Source organism: Marmota flaviventris, chromosome 10 (assembly GCF_047511675.1).
Source record: "Marmota flaviventris isolate mMarFla1 chromosome 10, mMarFla1.hap1, whole genome shotgun sequence".
Lineage (NCBI taxonomy): Eukaryota > Metazoa > Chordata > Mammalia > Rodentia > Sciuridae > Marmota > Marmota flaviventris.
The window spans coordinates 36,916,735-36,939,958 of NC_092507.1; positions in this window are offsets into that span (position 1 = coordinate 36,916,735).

Genomic DNA, 23,224 nt, shown 5'->3' on the forward strand with positions numbered 1-23,224 from the left:
TGACTTGAGGGATCAACTGCAGCTTAGAAGGTAGACCTCATTTTGTGGCCACACAGCTAGGAAGGGGTCAAGTCAGCACGGAAACCCACGCCATTCCACGCCTAGCCAGCTTTTCTCCATTACCCTGCCTCTCCCTTCTGCTAAAATTCAAGGTCTCTTGGTGGCTCTGAAAGGCCTATGACTTCTCACTCGAAAAGATCTTATTTGCCTCAGAGGCAAGATTCTGCCGCTGCTCTTTGAGAGGAACTTGTGTTCCTGTTGTGAGTCTGTGCACTGAGGCTAATTTCCCCTTTGCAAGCTGGTTTTGCAGATTGACTTGTGGAAACAGAGAGCATTTCAGGGGCTGGTCCCTCCAGGTCACTGTGGAGTATAGGGGACAGGACAGGCCATGGGAGCTGTTATTTGTCTGTCCCCCTCAAAGGCACAGCGTCAAACAACTCTCCAGGATTTTTATTTGTTTGCTTGTTTTTGTACCAGATTGAACCCAGAGGTGCTTAACCATCCCTAGCCCCTTTTAAAAATATATTTTATTTTGAGATAGGGTCTCACTAAGTTGCTTAGGGCCTCACTCAGCTTTGAACTTGGAATCCTCCTGCCTCAGCCAACTGAGCCGCTGGGATTGTAGGCGGGCACTGCAGCATCTTTAAAGAACATGTCTTCATGGGAATGTGGCGAGCAGAGAGCAACCACCCGCTAACCCCTTTCCGTGCATGGAAGTCCTCTGAGTGCTTAAGCACATCCATGAATGTGTGAGGAAAAGAGCCTGGTCTCAAATGACAGGGTCAAGAGCAGGGGTGAGGATCAAGGACTTGAGAGGCAGACATCCTGGCTTTGAATCTTGGTTTCTCTGTTTCCTAGGCAAGGCCGGTCCCTACCTCAGTTTCCCCCGTGAGGCTTATAGTGTGGGAATTAAATGGAATAATAGACGTGAAATGCCTTGTTCAGAGGGTTGCCTGTCACAGAGGAGGCCCAGAGTGGCCTGGGAGGTTTGCATTTGGGATCTATGACCTATGACCATGAGGACCTTTGGCTGGCAGCCTTCAGGGAGATGGAGCATCGTGTTGGCACCACTGCCACGGGAGAGGAAGGCTGCTTCACCCTGCAAGTAGTTAGAGAGGGAGGGGACGGGGCTTCAAGGCAAAGTTTTCTGATCAAATGCCTCGTGGCAGTAGGGTAAAGGACTGGGAGAAAACCAAAGATTTGGGAAGCAATTACTAAGCAGAGATGAGACAGGAGAAAACACATCAGCTTGTGCCTATTATATTTTACAGTCTTGCACTCATTTTTAAAAGCTTGCTTTACATGTTGTTATAACTGAGTTTCATGTAGTCATTTAAATTTTGCTTTTATTTGAATATGAAGAAGAGCCCTACCTGAGGCTGCGGAGTTGGGATGCTGAGCTTCTCTCCCCACCCCCCACTGAAGTTGCTGCCAGGTGCTTGAGTTCCTTTCTGTAGTTGGTTGCTTTCCATCCAGACTGCCTGACCTTGCCCGCCTCAGCATCCCTCACCTGGAGCCCTGAGGCCACTCACGAGCCGGGGTGGGTTGGTCCACTGTCCTTTCAACCCCTCCTCCCCATGAGAACACTCTGCCTCTGGGGCTTCAGGGTAGGGATAGTGGAGACTGGCATGAAGACCCCCAGGACTGGGCCCCAACCTCTGTTTCCAAACCTCTTTCCCACCCTTGAATGTATCTTCCCCTCTAGCCAAACTGGACGGCTTGTAGGGGAAAAGAAAGGAAAAACCATTAGGCCCTGGATGCAAAACCACAATTTTTTTTTTTAAGGTCATGTGTCTATAAAGTGTGTGATTCTTTTTTTCACCATGTTTCCTGAATGACTTCCCAGCTCTCTCCCAACTTTATCTACTGAGCCTCCCTTCCCCTCTCTCCCACCAGGCCTCCCGCCTCCCAGCTCTTCCAGGGAAACTTAACGTCCACAGAAACCCAAGCTCTTTATTTTTCCACTTCTTTTGACTTATGCTTTTTCTGCCTTGTATTATATTGATGGTTTGTGTAGCTCCTCTACCAAGCTCTGGAATAAGCCTTGAAGGAATAAACCCATTTGTCATTTGCTTATTCACTCCCTCCCTCACTCATTCATTCATACATTCATTATTCCATTGGGTGTTCAAAACGCCATGACTTTTCCTAGGCTGTGATGATACCAAGACCAATAAATCAGATAGATCCTTGCCTCCACGGAGATGAATTTAAATTAAAAGCCAATGGCCCTTTGCCTTTGGGGATCTTTGACCCCTTGGGCAATGGGACACAAAATATCCTGTATCACTCAGGATGTTTCCAGACCTTTGGAAGCCATGGATCTGGGTGTAAGAGGTCCCATCTAAGGGAACAGAGATAAACAGAGCCCCTGGTATGTGTCAGGTAACAAGGTGGGTTGCCTTATCACCTCTAAGTCATCACACCCAGTGACCTTCCTGGCTGCCCTTCACAGGCTCACACAGACCCAAAGCTTGGGATGAGCCGACTCTGCACGTATGAGGGATGGCCCCCACAGAGCATCTGGCCACCGCTCAGGGCACTCTGGCATTCTCTTCCCTGCCTCATCAAGGAATGCGTGTGGTGGAGGCTGCCAGGAAATTGCCCTCCACACTAGAAGGCTGGTTCTTCTTGCTGAGTTTCTCTAAGTTCACAAAGATGATGGTTTTGTGTTTCTCCAAGAAACAGTTTCCTATTTTAGACTTGTCACTAGAATAGGATGGCCTCTGGCCAGCCAGCCTCACAGCAGGGAGGCAACTGTATTTTGGAGAAAAATGTCCCAGGCCTATCACACAAGAACCTTCATGTGAGCCTCCCTGATAACACGTCCATGTCTCTGTCATAATGGTGCTGGAGCTACAGGAGAGAAGAGTGGCTCAGACTCAACCTCTGAAGTCGTGGTGTAGGAGAAAGGGTGACTCCGAGATTGGGCTCTAGTGAATAGAGAACTCTAGTGTCCAAGGGATGCTGCTGTGGTTCTCCCTGCAGCACAGGCACCCTGCTCCTTGGATGCAGCCATCTTGGTCATCTTTGTATGGAAGAACCATCTAGAAGTCCCTTCCTGGTGGCTTTTCCTTTTCTCTCCCTCTACCAGAAGATTTGCGGTATGGGGGGTGAGGGAGAAGAAAGAAAGAAAAAGAAAGGAAAAACTATTAGGTCTTCAATGTAAAACCACAGGACTTTTTGAAAAAGTGTTTATTTTTCTGCAAAGTTTGTTTTTCTTCCAATGGGAGCCAAGACGCTCTCTAATGTCGGTCTCTGCTGGCAGCTGGGAGCAATGGAAAAGATTGCTCTATATGGAAGAAGTTTGCTGATTGCCGAGTGGAAGGGGGTCTGATTCACATGTCCCCCTGCGAGTGGCTTGTAGGTGGTGGGAGGAGGCCGTGTCTGAGGAGAAGGGAGACCAGGAGAAGAATGAGGTCATGTGGCCCAGCTTCCCTGAAAAGACAGCTTTCTGGACTTGGGGGGCAAAAAAGATGGCTTCCAGTTCCTGAGTACCTACTGTGAGTTAAGCACTGAGTGAGGTGATTTACATTTATATCATTTGCTCCTCTCCAGCACCCTGAGCAGTTGGTATTATTATTATTATTGCCATTTTACAAATGGAGAAATGGAGGCTAGAGAATTAAAATAATGATCCCATAGGAACTAAGTGGTACAGCAAAAACGGGAACCTAGGTTAATCCTAGGCCTTTGATCTTATGCCTTTGCTCTGAAATTCTGTTTTTAGTCTCAGTGGCCTTGGACAAATCAGTGGCTCAGGATTCTGTAAAATGGGCTTGGTGGAGGTTTGTTTGTTTGGGTTTTTTTAGATTTAACAAGAGGGCAGGTCAGGCTGGGGCCATGGCTCAGTGGTAGAGTGCTCCCTGGCATGTGTGAGGCACTGGGTTCGATCCTCAGCACCACATAATAATAAAATAAGGATAGTGTACTTACCTATTTAAAAAAAAAAAAGAGGGCAGGTAGTGTACAGCCTGAGGTTATGGCTAAGTGTTTGCTCCAATACAGTTATTATTATGATGACTGTGCACAGGCTTGTTCCTGTATAATGGTATTGAGAGACACATGAGGGAGAAGGAGATGTCCCTGCTCTAAAAGGGACACCGTCTGCTTTGGTGCACACATCCCACCCATTTGGACATCACCTCCCACCCATTTGGACATCACCTCCTTCATTCACAGATGTATATTGCCATAGGGTGCCAGGCCTTATGCTGTTTGTAAGGCCCCAGGGGAGAAGTGGGATTTGCACCTAGGTTAATCTGATTCCCATGCTGGCCTCTGGGAGCCTGTTGGAGAGGAGGGCAATACAGGTCAGAGCTGTGATGAAGAGCATGCCTTCCAACCCTACTAGACTTCCCCTTGGGCTGTTGCCAAGCCTGTCTCCTCTTGCTAGGGAGGTCCTACGTCCTCCAGCCCTGACATGGTACCAGCTACCGTGAAGGCCTCCCACCCTCCCCACCTAACCTGGTTTCAGGGGCCCTTGCTCCTTGTGATCCTCCCTGCCAGCTGCAATTCCCACTCCAGTCCTACTGTGTGCTCCTTTGACATTCCCCTCCAGGTGGGAACTTAGTGCCCACACTGCACCCAGCACCTGCTCAGGCAGCCTTTGCTGAACTTCCAGGAAAACTTACCTTTTGAAAGTGGGTGTGGCTTCTTTGTCAATCATGCCAAAGGAAGCTCCACAATGCTTCTCCAGGCTCCAGCTGGAGGAAGAGTGAATGAATTGGTGGGCAGGGAAGGCTCTGGCTACAGCTGTTGCAGCAAGCCTGGACACTGAATATGCTCCTTGGAGCTGGACAAGCAAGGGTCAGAGAGCAGGCTCCGACACACTCATTGACGCCTTTGAGTGACTCATTGAATCTCAGTTTCCACATCAGTAAAAGAAGTAACAATAGTATCTACTTCCCAGGCTTGCCAGGACCCTAAATGAGATCATGAATATAAAGCACTTAGCACACTATGTTTGGCACGTGGTCAGAGTCAGATGAATGCCAGTAGTTGTCATTGTCATTACCATGGCAATGACGACAATGGCCAAATGGTGCTGGCCAGGTTAGGCTAGGGCAGCGGTCAGCAACTTCATCTCTTTAAGACTAATTTCTTCCAAAAGTACTAAGGGAAGCTCTGAGGTGTCATCCTCCTTGCTGAAGGAAAGAGAAGTATGTGTCACCGAATAACAGTCACATATTAAATGGCACAGCTCTGGCCTGGGGCTCCTCCTACACAGAGCTTTCCCTGGCCGCATCAGCTCTGTCTGCGGCTCCTCCTTGGGCTCTCACAGCACGTAGTCCTGGAGCTGCCCATTTAGCACTTGATTACAGACTGTCTGGCTTGCCCTCTAATTGCCTTCTCTGTGTATGGACTTCTCTGCTTGGCGAAATCACAAGATCTGTAAGAATAATGATCGCCTACCATTTATATCTCTCCAAACACCTAGCTCAGTACTGTCTACACAGTGGGAATTTAATAAGTGATATGTTGATATGACCTGCTTAAAAACATCCTGTGCTCGGCCATCATAAGAGAAACACGAGGACCCCAATGGAAATACAAATCAGAGATAGAATTCAAAGAAATAGTCATTTTTTAAATAGTCAAGAATTTTGAAAAAAATGTTTAATCTGGCTTAGTAGAAATCAAAGAAATGTAAATTAAATTGAGACCTCCCATTTTCCTCACTCATAGGCTGTCATCTAAAATTAGAAAAGTGGGGCTGGGGTTGCGGCTCAGTGGTAGAGCGCGTGCCTAGAATATGCGAGGCCCTGGGTTCGATCCTCAGCATCACATAAAAATAAATAAAGGTATTGTGTCCAACTACAGCTAAAAAATAAATATTAAAAAAAAAGAAAAGTGCTGGGAGGTGGGTGGGAGGGGACTATAAATCTTTCTGTGACTATTTGCAGCATATGGCGAGAGTCTAGCCCAGCCTATACCTTCACTCCCAGTGATTCCACTGCTAGAAATCTTTCCCAGGAAATACTAAGAGATACAACAAATATTTATAGACAAGATAGACATCACACTGCTATTCTGGGCTCAGAAAATTATGGCACAGGATGGAGTAGTAAGAAGTCCCAAAATGTTGTTTTTATTTGAGAAGATAATGCTTAATTCCTCTCACAATGGAAGAAATTAAGGTTAGGATAAGACACTATTCTTACCTACAAACACAAAAACGAATACAAACATTTGATAAAACACAGCACAGGAAAACAGGAATTTAAATGTAGTGTTGGGACATTCATCATCAATGACAATTTAGCCAAAGCAATCAAATTTTAAAAACTCACATACTTTTTAACCTAGAAATTAAACCCCTATGAATATGATCCACAGATATGACTCCATTTATATGCTCAGATGTAAGCACAGTGTTATTATTGTGGCATTATTTATAAGAGCAAAAAAATGAAAACAGTTGAAATGCAGAACAACAGTAGACTGAAAAAAGAATGATGCAAACCTTAGTTGTATGTAAGGAAAGCATGTCAAGGTACTGTGAATCAAAACGAGGTGTAAAGGAAGAATTCTTGAGTGGGTATCATGATCAGTACATGTAATATGCTTCAATTTGTGTAAAACCAGCAAAAATAAAATAAAATTAAAAAACAAAACAAAACAAAAACTCTGCTAATTTGACAAAAGGACTTTTTAGTAAAGTGTGGGCAGGGTTTAGGGCCAGCTCCATAAGACTAGCAACTGCAGGGAGCTGTTAGCACCTCTAGGCCTGCAGAGCTGAGAGACACTGTGGTTAGCCAGCTAGAGAGAGACCTAGTGGAGAAAGCCTTCTGACAGGGGCTGTGGCTTTGGGTAGGATGAAGGAGCCAGTTGGCAGTAGCCTCAGCAGGGAGGGATTTTATACAAATTTAGGTAAAGATATAGATATAAATGTTAATAGGGGATTTTCTGAGGCAGTATGCATAAGGATAAGAGCATAGATTCTGGGGTTGGGGGTGTAGCTCCATGGTAGAGTGCTTGTTTAGCATGCACAAGGCTCTGGGTTTGATCCCCAGCAACCCAAGGTGTGTGTGTGGGAAGCACAGATTTCATAGCCAGGCTAGTTGGGTTTAAATCTCAGCATCTACTGCTTAGGAGCTATGAGTCTGCAGGCAATTCATTTAACCTCTCTGTGCTTCAGTTTCTTCATCTACAAAATACTATATTTGTCAGCTATGATTATTATTTAAAAAAATCTTTTGAGGGCTGCTTTTAGGCAGTGGATCTGGAAGCTTGGAAAGGAAAGAAATCTAATTTTCATTGTATGACTTTTGAAATAATTATCAGTGCACGTACATTTTTATTCATGCACATTTGTATCACTCAGGTCCAACAGGAAATAGATGGCACAGTCAATCTGGGTAATGTGACAAAATAACGTTTTAGTGAAGTGTAGGCAGGGTTTAGGGCCAGCTCCCTAAGATTAGTGACTGCAGGGAGCTGTTAGCACCTCCAGGTCTGCAGGCCTGAGGGAGGCTGTGGTTAGTGAAGCTGGAGAGAGATCTATATGAGGAAGGCCTCTAAAAGGGGCTGTGGCTTTGGGTGGGGCGAGGAGGCCAGCAGGCAGCAGCCCCAGAGGGGAGGGAACCCTGGGGTTAAAAATTCCACCTCCCTTCTGCCATGCCTTCCACTGGTGATACCCAGCCAACTGCCAGAGGTCAAAGGGCTCTGGGAGACAGTCTATCCATAGGCAAGAGGCCTGGGGCAGGGAGAAGAGGGGAAGAGAGTGTCCCAGTACATGGGGATAAAGCAAATGACATGTCTCCTGGGAGTGAAATGGGTTTAAATACAGAAATACCTAGAACATAGCAACAAATGGTAATAACCACTAGTACTAGAGTTCTAGTTTAATTCTCTGTGTAATAAAGCAAATAGATGACATCCTACACGTGTGTATTTTTTCACAACAGTTTTTAAAAAATATGTCTTTGAAGAATTTTTAAAGACCTGGGAAAGAAAATTCTGATGATATGATATTAAGAGAAAAAATGCAAAATTCTATATCTGGTAGGATTTCAAATTTATAAGAATAAACAACAAACAAACCACATTTGCACAGGTTAAGGAGAGTGGGAAAATGTGAAACTTCAGCCACGGCTGTCCCAAGGGTAGAATGGTGGGTGACTTTTAAACATTCTTCCGACTTCCCTGTATTTTATGAATTTTCTGTAAGGACCATGCTTTGCGTTTATCAAAGGGGAGGGAGGGGAAAAATGAACACTAAATAAAGAAAGCATACAACCGACCCCCTTCAATGCCTCTTCATGAATAAATGTGATCAGGATTTAACTCTCGACAACCCCAAGTTGGACCCGGTGGTTACTAAACCCTTTCCTAGATGAGGAAACTGAGGCACAAAACAGCTGCTCTCTGGACTGCTTCCATCCCATGCCGCTCCTTCCTCCATGAAGTTCAATCTGCTGTTCACCCTTCCAGTCTCACTCCAGCCTCCCTGACTGCAGCTTCTCCTTGTTCTTTTCTTTTCTTTTTGGTACCAGGGATTGAACCCAGGGGCACTCGACCACTGAGCCACATCCCCAGCCCTATTTTGAATTTTATTTAGAGACAGGGCCTCACTGAGTTGCTTAGTGCCTCGCTTTTGCTGAGGCTGGCTTTGAACTCGCGATCCTCCTGCCTCAGCCTCCTAAGCCACTGGGATTACAGGTGTGTGCCACCGCACCCGGATGCTTCTCTTTATGTCACAGGGCTGCCACCCTCCCAATGCCAGCATTGCCACTTCCACTCTTTGGATGGGCTGTTCCATCCCTCAGCAGCAGGAGCTGTCTCACCTGGCTTACACTGCTGCACTCTTCAGGAGTCAAGCCCCTGTCACCTGCTGTAGGGAGCTCTCCTGTCTCCTCAGCTCCTGTCATCCTGGGGCTTGATTCCCCTTGAACTTCATTCCTCCTTTTAAAGTTGTTATTATTATCATTATTATCCTTGTGGTTGTTTTGTTTAAAGCAATCCCTTTCTCCCATCTAGCTAGAGTTGCAAGCTAAAGAGCCCATTCTTTGGTACCAGGGATTGAAATGGGCTGGATTAGGCCTGCAGAGATGCCTAGGAAATGCCAGTTAAAGATGATTAAATTATCAACATTTAAACCCTAAGAGATCTGATCCTGAGTTTTGGCTAGTGTTACTTATTGGCCTGCTTCTGGGGCAGACAGGTCTTTATGAGCAATGCTTTAGTGTTTTTGTTTTGTTTTGTCCCCTGTCCCCTTTCCCATGCTGGGGTTCAAACCCAGGGCTTCAAGCATGCCAGGCAAGTGCTCTACCACTGAACCACAACCCCAGTCCTAGTTATCTTTTCCTGCACAACAACCTCAAAAAACTAAGTCTCTTAAAACAACAACCCTTTATCTAGCTCACAATTCCATGAGTCAGCCTTTAGATTCTGGGCTCATCTGATTGGTCCCTCTGCTAGTTATTACCTGGGCTCCTTCAGTCACAATGGTCCCGCTGGCTATTGACAGGGGGTAATTAGGTAGCTCTAGTCTCATCATCCAACAGAGGAACCTGGGGTTCTTCAGGTGGCAGTGGTGGCTTCCCAAGAGCAGCAAGAGGGCAGGTCTCAATGTGCAACTACGTTTCCAGCCCTGTGCTTTCAAACTGTATGTATTGATATTTTTTCATCACAAAGTCATGGGCAATCCAGAGTTGACGGGTTGAGAAGCAGATGGAATTCAATGGAAAGATGCAGTTGAACAGGGATGAGAAGAATTTGTAGCTTTTTTTGCAATCTACCTGCAGGGAGGGACAGCATCTTATTTATCAGTGTGATGCTTGGCAAAAGGCAGGCCCTGACCCATGGGAGGTAATCACTAGCTGTTTGCTTAATTAAATGGAAATGAATGCAAATGAACCTTTCTGCCTCCTGCTTTGAAATCTCTTGGATTGGAAGCTAAGAGAAGCCTCCTAGCTTAGCTTCTTCAAAAGCCCTGGGTGTTGAGGAGAAGCAAGGCACTTTGCAGGACCCAGAAAACAGAGGCCTTTGCTAGGGTATGCTTTGGGTTAAGGAACTGTCCCAGGCTGGGTTGTCTGGAGGGAGATGCATTGGATCTGTGTCTACTCTGACAGCAAAGGCACAGCCCAAATGCTAGTTTGCTGGATTGGTCCCCTGTGATTTTGAAATTGTGGTAAGAGCCCCTGACATGTCCAAAGACAATCTTTGATTTGGGCGGGCAAGTGGAAGAATCCTCTTGCTAACAGGGCTGTGCCTGCCCTATAGTCCTGCCCTTGTTCTTGACATGGCCTGTGGCCCACAATCTAGGCCAGAGACACGCCCGAGGCAGAGCTGGAGACAGAGGGATGGGTGATGACAAAGTGGCTCCAGGATGGTGCTATGGGATGGCCTGGCTTCCTGCTTATGAGGCAGCCAGCTACTGAGTCCTGGGCCAGGAACTGGGCGATGTGAGTTCCTGGCCCAGCTCAGCAGCTAGCTTGCTCTCCCTCCCTGACCTCAGACTTCTGCAGCAACTGGGAGGTTGGGATGGATGGAACTTTCTCCAAGTGCCCTTCAAAGGCTGAGGTTTAAAGAGCCCATCTTCATGCACAAACACACATATCCATACCACTTTAGATGCTCACTGGTCTCCAGAATTCTGTTCATGGCCCTGAGTGAAAATCCCTACCTTGAGGTTCCTGCTCAAGACTCTAGTCTATTCCCTCATACTATCACCCCCCATTCCTGCCTTACTTCTTTTTTTGCTTCATACTTATAATCTAATCTACATTAGTTACTAACTATGCATTATATTTGCCTTTTGTTATGTCTCCTGGCTCTTGCATGCTAGTGCCATTGGACTGAGGTCTTGGATTTGCTGGTCTATCAGTGCTAGAATACTGCCCGGCACCCCAGTCGTTAGAGCAGACAGTGGTGAATTAATTAATTCACAGTTTACACCTGCAGCTCAGTTTCTATGACCTGAGCTGCCCCTTGGGCCGGCTCAAGGTTGAAGCCCAGGTCCTGTTCTACCTTCACTGCCTTCCTTCTGCTGGGTGGCCCTCAGCTGAGGCCCAATGAGAGGTGGGGGCTTGTCCATGGTTTTCTGCTACTTCATGGGATTCAGCCCTATACTCAACAACATTTGGGGGTTGTTTTGAGGTCAGTAAGACAATCGTGAAGCCCCTGCCTGGTCCACTGCTCCCCCTAAGGGTCAGGGTAGAGAAGCGCTCAGAGAAAATGATCTAACCCCTGGCAGGACAGGTCAGTTCCTGCAAAACCAGTCTCTGGAAATGAAAGCTACCTCTGTGGGGGTCTGCCTGACATCCCTTCCTTCCTTCCTTCCTTCATCTAGGAAAGACTCCTCCTCTTTCTGCAGGAAAACTGCTCTTCTCCCATCTCTGAGAGACTTATCACCCGTCAGAGTATTCTGTCCCTTTTCCAGGGGTCCTTTATAATACCCACTCTCTTAGATATAGCGATAGGCTTGGGGACAGGCACATGATTAAAGCCAGTCTATATTTTGCATCTTTCCTTGGAGTGTGGTATATGGACACCAGGAGAGAGAAAGTCTTGTGTTACCAAGGTGGGACTCAGCAAAAGTAAGCCTAGGTCATCCCCCCCCACCCTCCCCTGCCCATTCACCCTCCCCTCCCCATTCATCCTCCCCTCCCCGCTCAAGTCATGGAGGACAGTGGCTTAGGGATAGGACCACACCTAGAGCAGAAAACAATGACTAAGATCACCAAGAGAGCAAGAGTGGAAGCAGGCACATGCACCTTTGGGTCCTTAGAGATTGTGATGAGATGCGGACTTTCTAATAAAGGTGAGTCAATCCATTCTCTTTTCAGCTTAACCAGTTTAAGCGAGTTTCTGACAATGACAACTGGGAGTGCTGCATGGAGTGTGCCCAGGCCTGGAGGAAACCAGCCAGGGGAGCTTGAGATGGTGAAGGGTGAAGCCCCACTGAATGGGACTAAGCCAGTGCAGTGGATCCCAGGAGACTGCAATCCAAACAGGAACCACACCAGTGAAACCTAGTACATGGCCTCTCTTGGCCCCTGGGTTCTCATTTCTGAGTCAGTGTAACACTGAAGGAGCCCTGGATGGCGTTCACGGGCTGGGCTCCGGGCTTGTCCCTGGCCTGCCGAGGGCCTTGGTTGAACAGCTGTCCCTCTGTGGAGACTAACTTCCCATCTGCCTCGTGAGGTTAATATGCATCTGCCCTGAGAGCATCCAGCGTGGAATTGGACAGAGGCACAAATAAGTGGGATCCTGGCATCTATGGTAATAACCCCAAAGTCCTGTTCCTCATTTGAAAACTCCTTTTTGCTCCCCAAGGGATTACCCAGCACCTACCTGGAGGAGAAGGCCTAGAAACCCTCAGGCTGAGTTCTGCTTGAGCCATGGTGGAGGCAGTACAAGATGGCTCCGACGTTGATTCTCTCCAGAGTAGACTCCAGCATTCCTGGCTGAGTGACCCTGCGCACACCATTTACCCTTCTCAAAGCTTCAGTTCCATCACATATAAAATGGAGCTGATAATTGTAACTACTTCCTAGTTGTGAAAGGACTTAATGAGATAATGCCTATCAGGTGCTCTGACACACAGAAGTACTCAATACATTCTTTTTACTATTGTTATACTTATTGGCATCCATACAGCATGTTGCATTTCCTTAAAGGGCTCCTAACCGTACCCATGTGAGGGAGAATTTAAAGTACCATTGTCTGTAGGAGGATACTGAGATTTGGAGACAAAGGGACTTACCCAAAGTCACAGAGATAAGTCCAAAGCCAAACACTGGGCATGTCTCATTCTTGCATATCTCTGACCAACACCAGCCTGCTCTGGATTTCTGCTCTGAGGCAGATCACTTCTCTTGAAGGGAGGGTGTCACACAATCAACGAATTTTGAATGAAGATCTGAAGACCTGGGTGCTCAGCCTTGTGCTAGGGTCATGGGGGAGATAAGAAAAGAGGGAGTTGAAGGGAGGTCCCTGGAAGTGAACCTCACTTGGGGACCTCCTCTCATCCTTCAAAGCTCAGCACAGACCTACCTCAGGGAATCCTTTGCTAAGGAAGGAAGTGAAAGGAGCTGAGTCTTCCTGAACATCCACTATGGGTCAGGCATTTACCTGTTATCTTATTTAGTCCTTGAAAGACCCATATCTCTGATGAAAGATGTGAGGATAAGGAGTTTTAGGGAATTACCCAAGGTCACAGCTGGGGTGTGGTAGAGCTAGGGCGTGGCCCCAAGTCTGCTGAAGGCATCCTGGGTTCTACTTTTTGCCCAGTACCAGTTCTTTCAGTGATAATTGGGACCCCAACATGCTCACATCTTGGCTTTTGCAAAGAGTCATCTTGTCATTGTTTCCTTGCTGTCCCTTTAGATCAAACTCCTTGAGGGTGAGGACCATAGTACCCACCTTTGACCCTCTACTACGTAGCCCACGGTTGGCCCAGAGAGGGAGCAGAGGAGAGTCTTGATAGAAAAATGAATGGAGTGTGGAAAAGGGGGTTGGCTGTGGTATAATTTGTGTTTTCTATTATTATTTTAATTATACATAAGTTACGGGGCACACGGTGATAATACATATATTATACATAAGTTATGGGGCACACGGTGATAATACATATATACAATTGTAATGACAAATCAGAGTGGTTAAATGTTTGAAAATTTCATTAGCACATAATAATTTTACATGTTTATGAGGTACAGTGTGATATTTCAATTCATGTATACAATATGATTAAATCAGGGTAATTAACATTTCTATCTCCTTGTCATTATTTTGTGTTTGGAATCCTTGAGCTTCTCTTTCCAAGTTATTCACAAAATATACAACAGGTTATTATGACCTCCAGGCATCCCACAGTTCTGAAGAATGCCAAAACTTATTACTTCTAACTGTATTTTGGAATCTGTTATGCAATCTCTATTCCCCTCTCTCCCCATTCTTCCCAGACTCTAGAAATCGCCGTTCTACATTCAGATAGACTTTTTCTAGCATCCAGGCATGAGAGAACATGCAGTGTTTGTCTTTCAGGGTATCTTATCATTATAGAAAAGGGATGGTCTGTTAGTCATCTTTCGATTGCTGTGACAAAGTACCAAGGAAATCAACTTAGAGGAAGGAAGAAGGATTTGTTTTGGCTCAAGGTTTGCCAGAAGTCAGTCCACGGCCACTTGGCTTCGCTGATCTGGGCCTGTGTGGTGAGGTAGACTATCATGGTGGGGAGCACATGGTGGACAGACCTACTCACCTCATGGCAGCCTTGGAAGCAGAGAGAGTGTGGGAGAGACAAGATATGCCCTTCTAGGGGACACCCCCAGTGACCTACTCTTTCCAACTAGCCACCACCCTGCGTTTATAGTTTAGACCATGTCCCAATAGTCCATTCAGTTACAAACCCATCTGTTAACTAATCCATGAATCCACTGATGAGATCAGGGCCCTCATGACCCAATCACTTCCCTGAAGCCACAGGTCTGGACATTGCTGAACTGGGGACTGAATCTTCAATGCATGAGGCTTTGGAGGACATTCCAGATCCAAACTATAACAGACGGAACTGGAGGACATTGTGTTAAGTAACAAAGGCTTGGCTTTAAGAGAAGGAATCCTGGAAAGTGGAGACTACTACTGGCATGTAGGAAGAAAATAAATTCCTTTTTGTTGCAACTTTTATTTAGATATAACCGACTAAAGGAAAGTGTTCACTGATTGTCACAAGGTCTGGGCACCAGCTCCACAGAAGCCTCCTTCAGGCTGCCCCACTCACCTGCCTCTGCCCTCTCCCTGGGGGTCACCACCAGACTGACTTTTAACACCGGAAATTTACTGCCCATTTTAAAGCTTAATGTAAATAGAAAAACATGTGATATTTACTTTTTCATCCGTTGCTTCTTTTACTCAACATGGGTTGGGAGATTCATCCATGTTATCACACACAACTGCCATTTATTATTTTCATTTCTATATGCATGCACTACAACTTATATATCCATGTTATTGTCACTGGACATTTAAGTTTTTATTGGTTTTGAATTATTACAAATACTGTTGCTATGAATATTCTTGTCCAGGCCATTTGCTTCCTATATGTACACATTTCTGGATGGATAGATGAGTGAAATTTCTGAGTCACAGGGTATGTATCTTCTCATGTTTAATAGATCATCCCAAACAGTGTCCCAAACTGTTTTTGCCAGTTAGCACTTCCACAAACAGTGCATGAGTTTTAATTGCTTCAAATTCTCTCTGATACTCATTATTGCTAGTTCTGCTTTGTTTAAAAATTTAGCCATTTTGATGGTTGTGTAGTATTCTGTTATTGTCGTTCTGCTCAGAGGCTCCCCTTGCTCTCCATCTCTTGAGAGTCAGAGCCAACACCTGCACAGGCCTCTAGGGCCTCTGCTGCCCTGCTCTGTCTCCTGCCTGCCTCTGTGCCCACCCTACCTGCCCTCTCCCTGACGTGACACAGACATCCCAGGCATGGTTCCTCCACACACTCTTCCAGTTGGCTCTCTCCTTCGCCTCTTGACGGAAGTCTCTGCTGGGGATGCCAAACCCCCCATAGAGAAGGCCCAGCCTCCTCCCCTGCGGTGGTCATTCAGTTTTGCCTGCACCTGAAATGCCAGCCACTGCACGCTCTATTTTGTGTCTAGTCTCCTGTTCCCTGTGGGTCAGGTAGACTGCCTGGCACTTTATGGAGGTTCAGTCCATAGTCAGTGAGTTCCTCACCTACAGGAGGCTGGACCGCCTGGCTTTCCATCTCAAGTCCAAGTTTATGAAAAATGTAGTGACCTTCTTCTTACTCCGTCCAGACAGGATTCTGGAAGCTTCTCTCTCCTCACTGTCCATTCTTTGCATTCAAGGGCCCTTTCCTCCACCTCCCAGGACCTGTCTCGTGCCTACCAAGCTCCAAGCCATCTACCCAGCGCCCCATCCCATGGGGTCCCCTCTGACCAGCCCTCCCACCCACTAGCTGCAGGTCCCAGACCTGCTGCTGGCCAGGAAGGGGAGAGAGGGCAAGCAGGTTTGCCTGACAGTCCTGGGGTCTGAATGGTCCCTGTGTTGTTCTAAACCAACGAGGAACAAACCCGCATCTTTCACACGGGATCACAGAGATGTGGTTTCCTCTCCTCAGAGTCCCTGTGCCCCTCTCTCCCCTGACCTTGTTCCTCCACTGGTCCCAGGCCCTCCCTCCATCTTCCTCTGACTATCTTTCTGTTTTGATCCCTCTCCCTCTCCCTCCCCCTTTCTTTTTGCTCTATGGTCCCCCACCCCACCCTGGGGTCTTCCTGGGGTTGGTTTGCACTGCTCCCTCCTCTGATCATCTCATCTTCCTCGTCCCTGTTTTTGCTCTTGAGTGTGTCCTTCATCCCGTTTGTCACAGTTTCTGTCTTTGGGTGGCTTTCTCTGCCCTCTGTCTGGCTCTCTGATTCCCCATCTCTCTGCGCCTGTGACTTCATCTCTCTGCCCGTCTCTCCTCCGTCTCTGCACCCCTAGATGTCTGGCTCTGGCTTTCTCCAAGTCTCTCAGCTGCTCCACAGCCTCAGGGACTCGGAGGGCTGGGTGGAGTGAGAGGTGAGCGGGACCAGGGTCCCTCCTGTCCTCTGAGCTCCCAGCCCCTCAACCTGCACCTGCTGTTCTGCCCACTGGAATGTGCTTGGGCCGAGTCCTGGAGCTGAGGACATCCATTAGTCATTTCTGGTGGAAGTGAACCTTCCCAGGGGGCCTCTGCTTCCCCATCACCTGCTGATGAACCCTGCTGCACCTGAGGAGAGCTCCTTGCTGGGAATGAAGCCAGATTTAAAGTTAGGTAGTCAGTGTAGTTAGGTAAATCGGGTCTAATATGGGTCTAATATCAGTGAAATCTAAAATGGAGGCCGTGCGGAGAATGACTCAGGGAAAACACAGGACAACTCATGGAATGTTAATGAAGTCCTGAAAAGGCCCTAGGCCAAAGTCCACCTCAAAGAAAGGTTAATGAACAGCCCCCAGCAAAAAGGTGCTGACTCAGAAGTCCTTCCTGACCAGATTACTTCTTTGGCCCACCTGTGTCCCACCCCTCGGTCCTTCCCACCTACATTCCATCACTGAAAGAACTATAAAAAGGGGAGACAACATCCCTTCCACGGATTCCACCTCTTGGGTCCCCTTCTTCCTCCGGGAGAAGTCTTTTCTGCTGTCCTTTAATAAACTTCTAATTTCTACTCTGACCTTGCCTCGGCGTGCTTCTTTGGTGTTATTCTTCAACATTGGGGAAGCAAGAACTCGTCACCGGTCAACAGCGGTAACAGGAAGAGGGTCCCACCAGGAGCGGCTCTCCAAGGAAATGCCGCCTTGACAGATCACGTGTCAGGAGCGGGTGGGTTCCACACACAGTGAGCTGCCAGCTTGGCCTTCTGCAGGGCCTCACTGTCCCCAGGTTGAGGTCCTCCTGCTGGACCACAGTGGGTTGAGACTCCCCCGCAGACGAGGGAGGGTGGGCTGGCCAAAGGAAGCTGGGCCATGCTCAGGGGCTGCTGGGGACTTTGTGGTCAACAAAGTGTGTTTGTGGCCAGCCCTTCTTCTGTTCTCAAACCAAGGGGGCTTCTTAGCCTTATTTTAGGGAGATCCATGAAGATTAATAAATGTCTGGTTTAAAATCCCATCCCCCCTTCCCCTCCCGGCCCCTCTGTGTGGTCAGAGAAGATGCCTGGAGGAGAAAGACGTTAGTGTGGCCCTGAAGAGGGAGCCACATCACTCATTCACCGAACGCTTACTAGGTGTCCACACAGCACTCTGCTCAGGGCCACAGGATGCACCTCGTGTGTTTTCTGCCTTTAAGTAGCTCACCGTCTGCGGGTTGGCATACTCGTGGTAAACAGTGAATAGAACTGTATGGAATCTTAAAAAAAAACCCTGGGGACACCTGGAGACCCCTTCCAGCTGGGAGGAGGCAGTTTGGATGGCTTCCAGGAAGAAGTGGTCTCTGAGCTGCGCTTGGGGAAGGGTGTCACAGGCAGCTGGAGCAGGCAGTGTGACCTGGAGGTGTAGAAGCTTGAAAGGAGGACAAATCCAGAAATCAGGGGCCCCAAGGGAGGCCCCTAACCCTAACCCTAACCCTTGGTCTCTGGAGGCCAAGGAAGGAAGGCTGGACTTAATCCCTAGCCCCTAGAAGGCGCTGGTAGGGTATTGGGTGTATCTGTGTAGACACGCCTCCCATACAGGCATTCTCCCTCCCAAGAGGCTGTCCTTCCTGCTGGGAGAGGGGACCCACAGATATCGCTCAGTTCCTCTGCACAGCCTCAGGAACCCCGCCCCCTCCCCAGTGTCTCTCTCCTGGGTTTCAGCTTCAGAAGAGAAGCCCTGCTCTCCCCGCCCTCTGCAGAGCTTCACAGAAGTGCTGGGACTAGGCTTTTGCAAAGAAAAACTAGAACTCTTGCTGACCACATTTTTTTGTGCCCAGCCCCTCACCTCCCCTGGGGGGAGGGCAAGGAGAAACAGCAGGGGGAGGAAGGGAGCTGGCCTTATCTTGATGCATCCTCATCTCAATCAGAGGCAGTGAACTTGGCGTGGTGTGGGAGGCACTGCGGAGGAGGGGCAGGCCACATAAACCAAGGTCTGAGGACTGAAGGGTGCAGGGTCTGTGCAGGGGGGCAGGGAGGGGAGCAACCCCTTTTGTGTGAGGGAGAACAGGGATAGGTCCAAGGTCTACTGCTGGCTCAGATTTCCCCTGGCCAGGCCCTTGGCCCCTCATGGCCCAGCCCATGAGAGCTGATGTGTCCACCTGCCCCTCCCACTTCATGATCTTATTGTCTGAGCAAGTCCACCCCATGGAGAGCTGGCAGCCACCACATCTCCCCAGTCCTCAGCTGAGGCAGAGACCCCATCGCTGGGATATCCCCCCAAAAAGTGAGAAGGACATATGCAAGTCAAGGACACACTTAGGCACACAGAGATCAAGACCTGGGTCCCCAGATGCCATCCCTGACACTCTCAGATGCCCAGAAACAGGCACACACACTTGTCTGGATGTGCTCAGAGGCACACTTGCATGGAAAGCTCACACATACACACAGCACCATCAACGCTTAGACTCTACACCCACCACACCTGTTCGCACTGGAACACATGTCCCCGGCACACACATCCTGCTACTTCCTAGTCCTTGCACACAAGACATATATCAGCATTAATCACACCCACATACAACCACCACCAAACCCGTACTGAGAGGCTGATCGTGGGTGAGGAACGATGCTGGGTAAACTAGCCAGAGTGTCCCTCAGAGAGTGCACTAGTCAGCCAGGCCTGCTGTAACAAAATGCCACATGCTGGGTGGCTTAAATAGCAGAAATGTATTGTCTCAGGGTTCTGAAGGATGGAAGTCAGAGGTCAAGGTGGAGGCAGTGTTAGTTTCTTCCAGATCCTTCCTTCTTGGCCTGTCATTGACCATCTGCTCCCTGTGTCTTTTCAGGGTCCTCCCCCTGGACCTGTCTGTGTTTTAATCTCCTCTTCTTTCAGACAACAGGTCTATTGGATTAGGCCTGAATTGATGACCCTTTAAAGACCCCATCTCCAAACACAGCTGCATTTTGAGGCACTGGGAGTTAGGACTTCAACATATACATTTAGGGGGACACGCTTCAGTCTGTAACAGGGAGCTGCCTCTGATGGGGCAGATGCCCACAGCAAACGGAAATACAACAGGTTCCACCAGGACAGGGCCAAGAACACACAGGAAAGACCTGGAGAATAGGAAAGACGGAAGTGGTACCTTGGGACTGGGCAGCTGGGCGGGAGTCTCTGCAGAGACCTGTCTAGGGCCGAGGACACAGGCAAGGGTCAAATCTGTCCTCCCCACCTCTCCAGTCCCCACAGGCCTGTCACAGAACGGGCCAAATACGTCACAGGTGCTTGGATAAGCGGAGAGCTGAGCGGGTGTGGGGCTCGCGGAGGTTCAGGAGGCCGAGCTCCTGGGTGGGAGAACACTGGGGGAGGGGCCACACCCACGCCTGAGTGCCTGGGTGGCCAGGCAGGGTGTGGATGGCCTGGCAGGAACCCAGCGGCTGAGCCCGACTGGGGAGAAAAGCAAGAGGAAGGGCGGGTGGAGGTGCAGAGGGCTGCCCCGAATGCCAGCCCTGGGCCTGCTGTGTGACGCTGCGCAAGTTGCTGACCTTTCTGAGCCAGTTTCCTCATCTTCAAAGTAGAGGATAACATGGAGAGCCACCTTGTTAGAGAACTGCTGAGAAGATTAGATGAGGTTATGCGTACAAAACGCCTAGCATATTGCCCAGCACATAGCAAGGGCTCAATCAACTCTAGCTCATATCACCACCATCCATCGTGGGTTTTCCTTCTGGAAAACAATCGCACCGCCGACCTGAGTCATTCTGACCCCACCTCTTCCTTACCGCACACCCTCACTGATCACCAGGTCCCTGTGGATTCTGAGGGTCCGGCCACGCCCCCATCCCCTCCATGATGAGGTCGTGGTCTCATCATCTCCCCTGAGTATCCTACTGGCCTCCCCTGGATTTCCCAGCCCTTCACTCATCAGTCCAGCCTCCTCACTGGCTTCCAGAGAAACTTTAAACTGAAAGTCTGACCACATGACTTTCTGGCTTAAAACCTTCAAAGTGCAATGCTACCTGGTGATCAAGTTCACTCAAGGCTGCTCAGCCTCTGGCCTCCAATTCCAGCCTCATCTGCAGCCACAGCAGGCATGTACTGTCCCCTACTGGCAACCCCTCCCCAGGCCCTGACATCTCAGCTGCCGAGACCTCTTATACCTCTGCTGTTCCCTCTGCTCACTGGAAGGCCCTTCCCAACTCCTCAGCCCAACATCTCTTACTGATGCTTCCTTCCAGACTGAGCCCAAGGGCCACGAGTCAGTGAGCCGTCTCTGCTGCCCCAGCTTGAGTCAGCCAAACCCTTTGTAGGCTTCTGTGTGGAGGGGCCACTCCCTGGAACAGCCCTGTGTAGCTGCTCTGCCTCATCTGGGTTCCTTAAGAGTGGCATTTGCCTCCTCCTGCGAATGTCTCTGGCACCTGCACAGGGCTGACTGTGTGAAGTCCTGACCCTGTGAGCTGATTCTGTCTTCAGTCTTATAAACAAGGAAACCCGGGTTCCAAATAGCTAAGACCTGCCCAAGCCACATCTCCCTTAGACACCTTTCTGTACACACTTCTCCCAGTCTGGAACTCTCTCCTCTCCTCCCTGACTTATTCCTGAAACCCATTCGGATGTCACCGTCTGCTTCTTTCCATCCCCGTGGAGGAGGGATGAATTGTGAGCACCGGAACCAGGATTGCCTCTAGGATCTAGAAACAATTGAGTCACCTAAAATCCCCACACCCCACTATTCTAGAGATCTACTTTCATAGGTACCGACAGAAGAACTCCCACATTGGCCTGTGGAAGTGATCTATTTGCCAGGATACTGTACTGGGACCAGGGTCTAGCCATGGAACCCCCAGATGAAGCCACAAAAGTGAATCCTAGATCTCCTTGGGACGCCTGGTTGACCCCATGCATGAAGTAGTGGAACGAGAGGTGTGTGGAGAGAAACCGACCAGGGCCTGTGCCTGCCTCAGTCTGGGCTCAGACTGCCCCACCTATGTGGCACTGCCAGCCTCAGGCATTGGAGAGAGATTTAGAAAAGTTAGAGGGGGATGCTCCAAAGTGGCACAAGAGGAGGGGCCTCACTTGCCTAGGTCAAAGAGTAAAGCAGAGGGATATTCACCCTCTTTACCACTGGGCAAACTTAGTCAGAGACATGCATGTGACCCAAGTGGTTGACTCAGTCTCAAACTGGCTTGAGCCTAGGGAGTAATAGAGTCGCTAAAAGTGTAGGTGGCATTGACAGAAGAACAGTCTCTAGATCAAGGGAGGGCTGCAGTTCTTTGCTGGGTTGTTCACGTGTAGAATCAGGCATTCCGCGAGGAGCTCCATGTTTAAAGAGGGACAGGGAGGGAATGGATTCTATTGGACTCTTGGAACATTACGTTGAAGAAAAAAAGCAAAATTAATATTGCGAAACTCTGAGGAGCAGAGCCAGGGTGGGGACTTACAAGTGAAGGGATTGAAGGTAGATTTTAGAGGATAGTCTAATCATCCCCACTGTTTAGAAAGGGACTCCCTGACCTGGGGAGAGTGAGGTGTGAGGTCTCCCCTCTGGAGTGTGCAAATAATGTGTGGACGGGCCACCCTCCGGGAGGCCACGGGGCCCATTGCTGTCCTGGGAGTGGGCCCGTTAAGTTCCTTTAAAGCCTTTTTCCAGCTCTAAGGGTCTGAGACTTCTGTTATCGTGGAGAACCTGTCTCGTGCTGGACGCCCTGGGAGTGAGAGGAGAGGAGAGGGCAGCCGCAGGCCCCTGGGTGCTCTTTCACAGATGGGCAAACAGAGGACACTGTGCTTCACGACTCGGTGGCAAGTGTGTGGTGGAGTGGCCCCGGTCCCGCGTCTGTGTCCCCAGCACCTCTCCCAGGGCTGAGGATTGCTGCCTTTACAGCAGTCACGGCAGTGGAACTGTATCATCTCTGTGCTGTCCAAGACCTTGGCCTTGAATTGTGGACTGTGAGACTGAGTTTCCAAGGGAATTTAGTGGCAGTATGTGGGTGAGTGCCCAGCAGACTGGATGGCACAGACATGGAACATTTCCATCATCGCAGAAAGTTCTGTTGGTCAGGACTCAGTTCTACCACCCTGAGGCTCCTTCCTTTATTTCCCTCATTGGACAGGCCAGCTTGCTGTGTGACTTTGGATGAATCCCTCCCACCTCTCTGGGCTATACCATCAATAAAATGAGGGTTCAAACTATAGAGCTTTTCTTTTTAAATAGTAAACACTGTTTGGTCGAGGGCTTGGAGACTTCTCTCCTTAACAGTCTTCATTCCTTCTTCCCCTTGTCCTCTCTTTCCCTCCGTTGACCCCAACCTTCCACCACCCAGAGCACTGCTCCCAGGAACCCAAAGAACTTTTGTATTTACCGCTTAGCACTTGCTGTACGGGTCTCTGACCTTCTTTAGAAACTTTTTCTTTACGAGTTTATTTTGGCTGGTGCTGAGCATTCATAAAATTCCTAGGGAACTGGAGGTTTAAAAGTGGGGCTTGTAAAAGGAGTAGGTGGGAGGGGGTGGGAACCCGGCAGGGAGGGGGCGAGGACAGCAGCCAGGCCTGGGAAGTTGGAAGAAAAGGCAAAGTTTTCCATTCTCCACTCAAGGCCTCGCCTGGCCTGTGAGTGCTGGGTCTTTTGGGTCAAGGAAGGGGAGAAGAGGTGGAG